At 38.9% G+C, this 12296-nt stretch overlaps 1 protein-coding gene and 1 pseudogene across 5 annotated transcripts in view; one reads left to right on the top strand and one right to left on the bottom strand.

Annotated features, from left to right (window-relative positions):
- FRMD5 (FERM domain containing 5) overlaps positions 1 to 12296 on the bottom strand; it is a 343658-nt gene that overhangs the window by 185638 nt on the left and 145724 nt on the right. The window lies entirely within an intron of this gene.
- On the top strand, positions 8425 to 9239 carry LOC110568756 (glyceraldehyde-3-phosphate dehydrogenase-like; annotated as a pseudogene).

Below are 12296 nucleotides of genomic sequence, written 5' to 3' on the forward strand. Positions count from 1 at the left end.
ATACAAAAACTAAATTATTCTGCTCTTATTAAAAACAAGAGATACTCAGTATGGGTCACTATATTTCATAAGAGGTAAAGTAAAACTACATTTATATAGAGACAGGTTTCTGGACAAATCCCTGGCTTCAAATTCAGAAACACCTTTAAAAAAATAGTATTTAAGTTTCAGATCAAGTTCCTGAACACCCAGCAACAAAAATGGCCAAAAGTGCTAAAGAACTGCACTGGCTATTGTAGGAAAAGCCTTCCTCCAATTTGCTGACAATGTCTACGACATAAAGGAGAAGAAGACAAGAAGGTAAGTGGAGAGAACTGTCAGACAGAACAGAGACTAGAAGCAGAAGCAGAGGTTGAAAAAGATGACAGAGTAGGCAGCAAGGTTCCAAGTAGCAGACACTGGCACATAAGAAAGCCAGTTACAAAAGAGGGAGAAAAGAAACTCATTCTGCAGTCTAATCCGAAAAAGAGTTACCAGCTCATAAGCAGCCCTTGAAGACAGCGAGGGAAGACAGCATGCAAAGAGTGCCTAAGGACATGCTCCTTAGTATCCACGCTAGGTGGATACACAGAAGCCTGACAACCAAGGCAGTTCAAAGGCCCAGGGGAGAAGGGGCTGTGACAGTGCCGAGCTCCACAGTGACAAATTAAATCATTTAGCTTCATGTCCTACGCCATATATAACAGAAAACACTGACATTCCTAAACATGACCTTGAACCAAGAACAGATCAAAGTAAGATAAACATTCTCTGTATGAAAAGGTACATCTTAGAAATATTGCCTTCAAAATTAAAGTCGAAATATTTGGGGCAGAAATAATAAAATCCTCAACTATACAGCACACTTATTTTTTTAGTCCCCAAATGACTTATGCACTGATGACCTAGGACAATAGACATTTCATTCCATAATGGAATAAGAGGGCAACTAAAAGACAGAAATGATAATTCTATGAGGACTGCCTAAAAAAAGAAAAGGTGAGAAGCCACTTAATTACATAATGAAAAAGGAAAAGATCCCTGGCATACTAACTTATTCTTCAAATCTGAATCTGAGAATACTTGGATGAAGGGCCTAAGCTCTAATAGCGGAACTGAGACAGGCCCCTGTGTGCAAACATTTTTGTGCAAACACTTTATATCCCTTAAAAATACATAGGTTTGGCCAGACGCAGTGGCTCACGCCTGTAATCCCAGCACTTTGGGAGGCCGAGGCAGGCAGATCACAAGGTCAGGAGTTTGAGACCAGCCTGGCCAGCAAGGTGAAATCCCATCTTTACTAAAAATGCAAAAAAAGAAAATAAGCCAAGCATGGTGACACAGGCCTGTAGTCCCAGCTACTCAGGAGGCTGAGGCAGGAGAACTGCTTGAACCCGGGAAGCAGAGGTTGCAGTGAGCCGAGGTCGCACCACTGCACTCGAGCCTGGGCAACAGTTGATAATAATAAATAAATACTTTGGGAGGCCGAGGCGGGTGGATCACGAGGTCAAGAGATCGAGACCATCCTGGTCAACATGGTAAAACCCTGTCTCTACTAAAAATACAAAAAATTAGCTGGGCATGGTGGCGCGTGCCTGTAATCCCAGCTACTCAGGAGGCTGAGGCAGGAGAATTGCCTGAACCCAGGAGGCGGAGGTTGTGGTGAGCCGAGATCGCGCCGTTGCACGCCAGCCTGGGTAACAAGAGCGAAACTCTGTCTCAAAAATAAATAAATATATATATATATATATATATATATATATATATATATATATATATATATCTCGACTCAGTGAACAGGAAGGAACTGGTTGCAGTGAGCTGAGATCGCACCACTGCACTCCAGCCTGGGCAACAGATAATAATAATAATAATAAATATATATATATATATAAAAACTCAGCGAACAGGAAGGAACTGTTTGATATTTTTCTATTCTCCACAGTACTTAGATATAATGTCTAGTATTCAACATAAACTTTCAAACTGCAACATTCTTCACTGCCACTTAACAACTAAATGTTACTTGGCTGTGTACTTGCTGCTGCTTTTGATTAGCTCAGAAGAGTAAGGCAGTATCCTCCTACATTTTTCAGCTCTTGACACAAAGATAAATCAATGGGGGAAATCCTGTGTCCTTCCTAACTCCCTACTCCATGTGATTTACAGATGCAATTTTATCATTATATTCTCTTTTCTCTCACTTCCCACAAACCAGACATTCCAGCTTTTCTCAGTATCATAGTTACTTAACTCTGACTCTTTCACAGTCAAAATCTAGGGGCAGATTTCTGGGACAAGTCTCAGTGCATTTGGGAGAGATTATGGGTTCAGTCTGGGCTTAAAGTAGACAAACTGTAATGACCATAGATGCTCTCACAGCCTCAGTGCAAAAGAAAAGTGTGGAGATCTCCCAGGCTTCACCAAGATTACTACTTTTTAGCAGTAAAGGGTGGCCAGTGGTCTCTCACTATCAGTCTGACCCCCTGGCCAGACTATTATCATTACCCTTTTTACTTTGAATTGTTTACAGCTTCTGGTAGGCCATAAATGTGTAACTACTCATCCCAGCCTGTCATGCCAGTCCAATTTACCTGCTTCTGTTAGGGAAGTTCATGAAGTTTGATATTTAACAATTGAATCAGAATGTTAACTTTTCAAAAACTCTTATTACTCATTGCATTAAGATAAGCTGGGGTGGGTGGTTATGAATGTTGCAGGATCTTTGCTTTAAATTTCCAGCCTTTGTCATGGTCTCGTCTAATGGTAAGATGCATTAACATTTCTCATATGGTGTTAAATCTGAAATACGACCAACAATCACTTTCCCCGACCATTATCTGATACCAGACTTAATATCTCTCTTTCAAAGACTGCATGCAAGTGCTTGCTGAAAAAATGAAGCATACATGTACACAAGTGGCTAGGGACAGTTCATTCTTCCTGATCATGTCTTTTGTGAGATGTACATAACTGCTAGGCTGCCAGATAGTGAAATCAGTGGGAAATAGGAGAAATCGGAGGTTAGCTACATGTGCAGGAAATACAATCCGAGTAGCTCTGCTGCAACACATTTAGATAGTAGTCTGTATGCTCTTTTCACAGTGATTTTGTCATTTATTTTACTGATGTAAATAAAGACTTTATTTTCTTGTTTGGTGATGCCTTTTTACTTTGCGATAAACATTTTTGGCAGTGATAAAAAAGTTCATGTTTAATAAAAATTTAAGTTCCAAATTTCTTTCTCAAGTAAGTTGATTATAAATATGTATACCACACAAAATATTTTATCCACCATAGGGACCATAGAGATATTACTTTCCATATTAAAACTAGAAGACACAGTCTTTCAGAAGAAGTATCAGTATCACTTCAAAAGTTAGTTGCTACAGGCTGGGTGCTGTGGCTCATGCCTGTAATCTCAGCACTTTGGGAGACTGAGGCAGGCGGATCACTTGAGACCAAGAGTTCAAAACTAGCCTGGCCAACATGGCAAAATGCCATTTCTACTAAAAATACAAAAATTATCTGGGTGTGGTGGTGCACGTCTATAATCCCAGTTACTCAGGAGACTGAGGCAGGAGAATCACTTGAACCCAGGTTGCAGTGAGCCAAGATTGCGCCACTGCACTCCAGCCTGGGTGACAGAGTGAAACTCTGTCTCAAAAAAAAAAAAAAAGTTAGTAGCTACACATATAGAGGGGTCAAATAAATAAGTATACAGATAGTAGATGGCCTGTTTCTCATTGTTAAGAAAGGAAGCAAGGAAGGAAAGCCAGAGTAAATCATGTAGTACTGGATTATGGTGAAAGACATCAGTATATTTCATACTACATAAAAAAATCAACTCAAAATAAAGACTTAAACTTAAGTCATGAAACTATAAATCTACTAGAAGAAAACACAGGGGGAAGCTCCATAATTTTTTGGTTATGACTCCAAAATTACACGCAACAAGTGGAAACAGATAAATAGGATTGCATCAAATCTAAAAAGCTTCTGCACAGCAATGAAAACAAATAAAGAGATACTCCATTCAATGAGAGAAAATATTTGCAAACTATAAATTTTATAAGGATAAAATATATAAGAATATTGGCCAGGCGTGGTGGCTCACATCTGTAATCACAGCACTTTGGGAGGTCGAGGTGGGCAATTCATGAGGTCAGGAGTTCAATACCAGCCTGACCAACATGGTGAAACCCTGTCTCTACTAAAAATACAAAAATTAGCTGGACGTGGTGGCATGGGCCTGTAATCCCAGATACTTAGGAGATTGAGGCAGGAGAATTGCTTGAACCCGGGAGGTGGAGGTCGTGGTGAGCTAGATTGCGCCACTGTACTCCAGCCTGGGGGACAGAGCAAAACGCGGTCTCAAAAAAAAAAAAAAAAAAAAAGGAATATTAATTCAAGAGAATAGCCTGGTTAAAACTGGGCAAAGGACCTGAATAGACATTTCTCAAGAGAAGAAACACAAATAACCAACAGGTATATGAAAAAACTCTCAATATTGCTATTCATCAGAGAAATGAAAATTAAAACCATAATGAGATATCACCTCATACCTGTTAGAATGGCTGTTATACAAAAGAAAAGATTACAGGTGTTGGCAATGGTGTGGAGAAAAGGGAACCCTTGTACACTTTAGGTAGAATGTAATAAATTAGTACACTCATCATGAAAAATGGTATGGGGGTTCCTTACAAAATTAAAAATAGAGGTACCGTATGATTTAGCAACTCCACTACTACATATATATCCAAAAGAAAAAAAAAACAGTATTTTGAACAGATATCTACACTCCTATGTTCATAGCAGCACTATTCATAATAAACAAGATATGGAATCAACCTAAGTGTCTTTCAGCGGATAAATAAAGAAAACGTAGGCCAGGTGTGGTGGGTCACGCCTGTAATCCCAGAACTTTGGGAGGCCGAGGCGGGCGGATCACTTGAGGTCAGGAGCTCAAGACCAGCCTGGCCAACATGATGAAACCCCATCTCTACTAAAAATACAAAAATTAGCTGGGCGTGGTGGCACATGCCCATAATCCCAGCTACTCGAGAAGCTGAGGCAGGAGAATCATTTGAACCCAGGAAATGGAGGTTACAGGCTGGTCTTGAATTCCTGGGCTCATGCGATCCTCCAGTCTTGGCCTTCCAAAGTGCTGGGATTAAAGATATGAGTCACCACGCCCAGCCAATGTTAGTTTCTTAACCTTAATAAATGTACCATGAAAATATTGACATTAACAATAAGGAAAACTGGGTGAGGGATATATGGGAACTCTGTACTATCTCTCCAAGTTTTCTACAAATCTAAAATTATTCCAGAATAAAATGTGTATTCAAGTTAACTACTGCAAAAAGACCAAAAAACCCAAGTGCACTTAAAAAAATAATTTAACGAGTGCAACTACTGAAGTTTATAAATTGTTCTGTGAAGCATGAATTTTCAGTTGGATCACATGACTGGTCTAAATTAATTTCAATAATTTTCAAAACTGAAATTATTTTCATTTGTTTCAGTTCCAAATAGGAAATAAATTAATTATAAAAATTAGATTTTATTCTCAAGTGTACTTTGGTGTATCTCAACTTAAAGGAAGAATTTTTTGTTTGAATTCCCAATTTTAATTGGGTGAATTTATGTTCTATACTAAAATAGAAAATTGAAAAGCCTTATGATTTTGCAGCATCTAATTTTGAACATTAAAAATAACACAGAGTTTTTATTTATGGTGTCCTATAAAACTATTTGTCAAAACAGCTATTATGAATAGATGCAAAAATATAGTGCTTATGAAAATATTTGGGCTAAAATATATACTTTTTAATTTTTAGAAGTATAATTTAAAATATTTTCCCCATTAAAGTATACAATTTGAGTTTTGGCAAATGTATACATCATGTAATAAACACCAAAATCAAGATATAAAAAATTTCCATCCCTCCAAAAAGTTCCTTTGTATCCTATGCAGTTAATACCATCCTCTCCTTCCAGCTCCTGACCACCACAGGTTTATTTCCTATCATTACAGCTTTGCTTTTTCTAGAATTTCAAATAAATTGAATATTACAGAATAGAGTCCTTTGTTTCTGGTTTCTTTCATTTAGTATAATGCTGTTGAGATTAACTCATATTGTTGCCTGGAACAGAAGCTTCTGCCTTTTTATTGCTGAGTAGTATTCTCCTATAAGAATGTACCACAGTTTACCTGCTGATAAACATTTGGGTTATTTCCAGTTTGACTCTACCATAAATAAAACTGCTATCAACATTTATGTATAACCCTTATAGAATCCTCCAGGTTTTCCCACTTTTTTCTCTGTCCTGATTGAGAAATACAGAGTGCCTTAAGCACTCTGTGACTCTCAGCTTCACGTTTTACCCTGCAAGCTTGAACCAAAGCTGGAATTCTGAACGTTCTGATAAAGATGTTTAGATTGTTTCCCAAAACATGAAAGAACCAACAACAAAAACTAGCCTCAGTCCTGAGTCAAAATTCTTAAACATTCATATAAACTCCAAAACCTGACCTCCTGGCAGCACACAAACCTAGGTCCTTGTCTCACTGTCCGTAGGGAGACTCCCTGCAGCACTCTATACCTAAGTTCCCCTAAAAAATGCTTTGTACCGATTACCTTGGCATTTAGTGCTTCTTTCTTTGGAATCCCAAGTAGCTCTAAGGATGGTCTGGGGTACTCCCTTGTGGGAATCCCCTGCTGCTGTTTTTAGGGTGACTCTAGCTGAGGGCTCAGGTGGATGATAAGGTCTTTATGTGGACAGGTGTTAGGAGTGGGACTGCAGAGTCATATGCTTACTATATGTTTAACTTTATAAGAAACAGCCAAACTATTTTGCAAGGTGGGTATAACATATAGCATTTAAAAAAAAATTTTTTTTTAATTTTAATTTTCAGCATTTCTATGTGATAATTCTACTAGCTCCACATTCTCAGCAACACTTGGTATTATAAATCTTTTAAACAACAGTCATTAAAGTGGCTATATAGTGCTATGTCATTGTGGTTTTCATTTGGATTTGCCTGATGACTAATGATGTTGAGCACCTTTTCAAGTGGTTATTAGCCATTTGCATATTTTCATTGGTGTAGTGTTTGTTTAGCTCTTCTGCCTGTTTTTAAATCTGGGTTGTCTTATTACTGATTTGTGAGAGTTAATTATATATTCTAGATATTTTATCAGATATGTTTTCCCATTTTTTCAGTGCCTATGATTTATCTTTTCATTTTTTTAAACAGTGTTTTAAATTTTAGAGCAGAAGTTTTAAGTTTTAATAAAGTCCAATTTACCCCATTTTTTTCTTCGATGATGTGTGCTTTTTGTTTCCTTTTAAAGAAGTCTTTGCTAACCCAAAGCCATGCAGGTTTTCTGCTATAATTTCTTCTAGATGCCATTACATTTAGGTGGATGATCTGATTTGAATGACAATCGACCCCCTGTATCCATGAGTTCCCAATCTATGGAGTCAACCAACCATAGATAAAAAATATTTTTTAAAAAATGATTGCATCTGTGCTGAACACATGCAGATTTATTTTCTTGTCATTTTTTTCCCAAAACAATATAGTATAACAACTACTAACATAGCATTTATATACCGCAAGTAATCTAGAGATGATTTAAAGTATATAAGAGAATGTACACAGGTTACATGCAAATACGATACAATTTATATAAGGGATTTTGGTATCCTCAAGGAGTCCTGGAACCAACATCCCCAGTTACAGAGGGACAACTGTAATTTTTGTATAAGGAGTATGATAAATGTTGAGGTTATTGTACGTGGATATCCAATTTCCTTGGTAACTTTCTTAAAAAATTTGACTGTATATATGTGGGTCCATTTCTGGATTCTCTATCCTGTTTCACTGATGAGTATATATATCCTTAAGCCACCATATGATTTTAATTACTGGTACTTTATATTAAGTCTTAAAATCAAAGAGAGTGAAATCTCCAGCCTCTTCTTTTTCAAAATTGTTTTGGCTATTCTAGGTTCTTTCCATTTCCACATGATTTCAGTTTGTCAGCTTCTTTTTTTAAAAAGCCAGCTAAGAAGAGTTTGTACAGAACTAGTAAAATGTGTAAGTAAATCTAGGAATACAGTTTTATTTTTGGCTTTGAGATTTTAAGCCATTAATTAAATTTCTTTAAAAGACATAGCACTACTCCAGTTATCTTTTTCTTCCTGGGTGAGTTTTGGTTATGTCTCTCAAGAAATGTCATTTCAGTTGTCAAATTAATTGGTATAAATTTCTTCATGTATTTAGGTATTTTAATATAGAAATAATCTAAAGTCCACCAATGTATAAAACAATTTTTCAGTGAAGAAACAAATATTTTGAAAATTGGGATCTCTGCTCCTCCCGTTTGACAGCAGCATCTTCTTGTGCAGGGCTATCTGCACCCCTGGGACACCATGGTGAAGGTGAAGGCCAGGGTAAATGAATTTGGCTATACTGGGCACCAGGTCACCAGGGCTGCTTTTAACTCTGGCAAAGTGAATATTGTTGCCATGAATGACCTCCTTGTTAATCTCAATTACATGGTCTACATGTTCTAGTATGATTCCACCCATAGCAAGTTCCACAACATCATCAAGGCTGAGAATGGGAAATCTGTCATCAGTGGCAATCCTATCACCATCTTCCAAGAGTGAGATCCCACCTAAATCAAATGGGGTGATGTTGGCACTGACACTCATTACATCGTGGAGTCCACTGGTATCTTTACTACCATGAAGAAGGCTGGGACTCATTTAGATGGAGGAGCCAAAAAGGTCATCATCTCTGCCCCCTCTGACTTCCCAATGTTTGTGATGGGTGTGAACCATGAGAAGTATAAAAACAGCCTCAAGATTGTCAGTAATGCCTGTACCACCAACTGCTTAGCTTCCCTGGCCAAGGTCATCCATGACAACTATGGGATCGTGGAACAATTCATGAACACAGTCCATGCCATCACCGACACCTATAAGACCATGGATGGCCTCTCTGGGAAACTGTGGCACAATGGCTGTGGGGCTCTCCAGATCATCATCCCTGCATCTACTGGCACTAACAAGGCTTTGGGTAAGGTTATCCCCAAGCTGAACAGGAAGCTGACTGGCATGGCCTTCTGTGTCCCTACCACTGTTTGGTAATGGATCTGATCTGCTGTTTGGAGAAACCTGCCAAATATGATGACATCAAGAAGGTAGTGAAGCAGGCTAGGTGTGGTAGCTCACGCCTGTAATTCCAGCACTTTGGGAGGACAAGGTGGGTGGATCACTTGAGTTCCAAAGTTCGATACCAGCCTGGTCAATATGGTGAAACTCTGTCTCTACTAAAAATACAAAGATTAGCCGGGCATGGTGGCACACATCTGTGATCCCAGCTACTTGAGAGGCTGAGGGCCAAGAATCACTTGAACCTGGGAGGCATTGAGACTACAGTGAGCTTATATTGCACCACTGCACTCCAGCCTGGGCAACAGAACGATACTCTCTCTCAAAAAAAAAAAAAAAAGGAGGAGGAGGAGGACAAGGAGGTGGTGGTGGTGGTGGTAGTGAAGTAGGCATCAGAGGGCCCCTAAAGGGCATCCGGGGCTACAATGAGCACCAAGTTGTCTCACTCTCCTATCTTTGATGCTGGGCTGGCATTGTCCTAAATGACCACTTTCTCAAGCTCGTTTCCTGGTATGACAATGAATTTGGCTACAGCAACAGGGTGGTGAACCTCATGGCCCACATGGCCTCCAAAAAGTAAGACTCCAGACCACCAGCCCCAGTGAGAGTACAAGAGGAAGAGATACGCCCTCAGCTGGTGTGGAGTCCCTGCCACACTCAGTCCTCCACCACAGTGAGAATCTCCCCTCCCTCACAATTTCCATGCGGATCCCCTTAAGAGGGAGGGGTCTAGGGAGCCCCACTTTGTTGCATACCATCAATAAAGTTCCCCGTACTCAAAAAATTATGTAATAATTTAAAAAAATCCTCCTTTACGGGCCAGGCGCGGTGGCTCACGCCTGTAATCCCAGCACTTTGGGAGGCCGAGGCGGGTGGATCACGAGGTCAAGAGATCGAGACCATCCTGGTCAACATGGTGAAACCCCATCTCTACTAAAAATACAAAAAATTAGCTGGGCACGGTGGCGCGTGCCTGTAATCCCAGCTACTCAGGAGGCTGAGGCAGGAGAATTGCCTGAACCCAGGAGGCGGAGGTTGCGGTGAGCCAAGATCGCGCCATTGCACTCCAGCCTGGGTAACAAGAGCGAAACTCCGTCTCAAAAAAAAAAAAAAAAAAAAAATCCTCCTTTACTCTCAAAAGTGAAAAGATGAAAAAAATTACATTGTCAACTTAGGTGTAACCCACTGCCATTATCAATATCGGCATGACTTTCTAAGATTTTCCTATGATTTTAATGACTTTGAAAGTTGTTTTAGCTGGGCATAGTGTTCATACTTATAATCCAAGCACTGTGAGAGGCTGAGACAGGAGGATTGTTTTAACTCAGGAGTTCAAGACCAGCCTGGGCAACATGGTGAGACCTGTCTCTACTAAAAAAAAAAAAAAAAAAAAAATTAGCCAGGCATAGCGGCACACACCTGTGGTCCCAGCTCCTCTGGAGGCTGAGGCACAAAGACCACTTGAGCCCAGGAGGTTGAGTGTGTAGTTATCTGTGATCACATCACTGCACTCCACCTTGGGCAACAAAGGAAGGCACTGTCTCAAAAACAAACAAACAAAAAACTTCAGATATCTGATGTGTATTTTATACCTACAGACATCTCAATTCAAACCAGTCTCATTTTAAGTGCTCAATAGCCCCATGTGGCTAGTGGCTATCACACTGAGCAGCACAGAGCTAGAGCCTTGCTACTCAAAGGATCAGCATCACCTGAGAACTTATAATATTAGAAACACTGCATCTCAGGCACAACCCCTGATCTACAGAATTAAAATCTGCATTTTAACAAGATCACCAGGTGATTCACATAAACATTAAAGTTTACAACACAAAACCTTGCAGCAGAGGTTCCTAGCATGTATGATATGGCCAGGTGTTACAAGTAACAATCCCTTAAGGGATTAAGTAACAATCCCTTCATCTCTCAAGATGGCTGTGGGCTATTACCCAGAGATCCTGCCATTTATCTCTCCTCTGTTTACTACAGTATGTCATGCAAAAATCCTTTTCTTTCTCCTGATGGACAAAAAGTTTGGGAAGTCCTGACCTAGAGAACCTCTCACACAGGAACACAATAAGATATGAACAGGGATGCCCACTGAAGTATCGTCTATAAAAGAAAAAATAAAGAAACCATCAAAACATCCAGCAATAAGAGATGGGATGAATTGTGATATATTCATACTATGGAATACAGTGTTTGAACTAGATCTGAAGATATCAGCATGATTAGATATGAAAACAATGTTTTAAAAGTTGCTTAATATTAATACAGTATATTATAAAGTATGTAAAATTTAAAATATGCAAAATACTATACATTGTTTATGGATTTGTATCTTTGTAATATATGCATAAAACATGGAATGACTGCCAACCAAATTGATGGCAGTCATTGCCTTCAGAGAGGAAAGAATGAAAATAGAATTGGGAAGAGAAACCAGTAAACTTCAACTTTATAATTTTAGAAATTTTCTAAAGCAAATATGAAAAAATGTTTACATTTCTTTATTTTGAGTAACTGATGTATGGAAATGTATTTCATTATCTTTGTTCATTTTGTATTTGGGGAGTTATTTTTCAAGAAAAATAAACACAACCTCACAAATACAAAAGTTAACATAAAATTCAAATAAAACAGAAATATATGGAATAAAAAGTTCCATTTGGCCAGGCACAGTGCCTGATGCCTGTAATCCCAGCACTTTGGGAGGCCAAGGCAGGCAGATCACATGGTCAGCAGTTCAAGACCAGCCTGACCAACATGGTGAAACCCCGTCTCCATTCAAAATACAAAAATTAGCCAGGCATGTTGGTGGGCGCCTATAATCCCAGCTACTCAGGAGGCTGAAGCAGGAGAATTGCTTCAACCCATGAGGCAGGGGTTACAGTGAGCTGAGATCATGCCACTGCACTCCAACCTGGTTGACAGAGTGAGACTCCGTCTCAAAAAAAAAAAAAAAAAAAAAAAGTCCCACCTTACTCCTTTCCTTAATCTTACTCTTTTCCCCAGAGTTAATCATAGATGACAATTAGTATATATAATCCCCAAAATTTTCCTATACATTTACTAATATATGCAGTAACACCTACATATTAATGGGCTATTAAAAGAATATTGAA

The sequence above is a fragment of the Aotus nancymaae genome, unplaced genomic scaffold, assembly GCF_030222135.1.
Source record: "Aotus nancymaae isolate 86718 unplaced genomic scaffold, 86718_ANA_hifiasm-v0.15.2.pri h1tg000062l, whole genome shotgun sequence".
Classification (NCBI taxonomy): Eukaryota; Metazoa; Chordata; class Mammalia; order Primates; family Aotidae; genus Aotus; species Aotus nancymaae.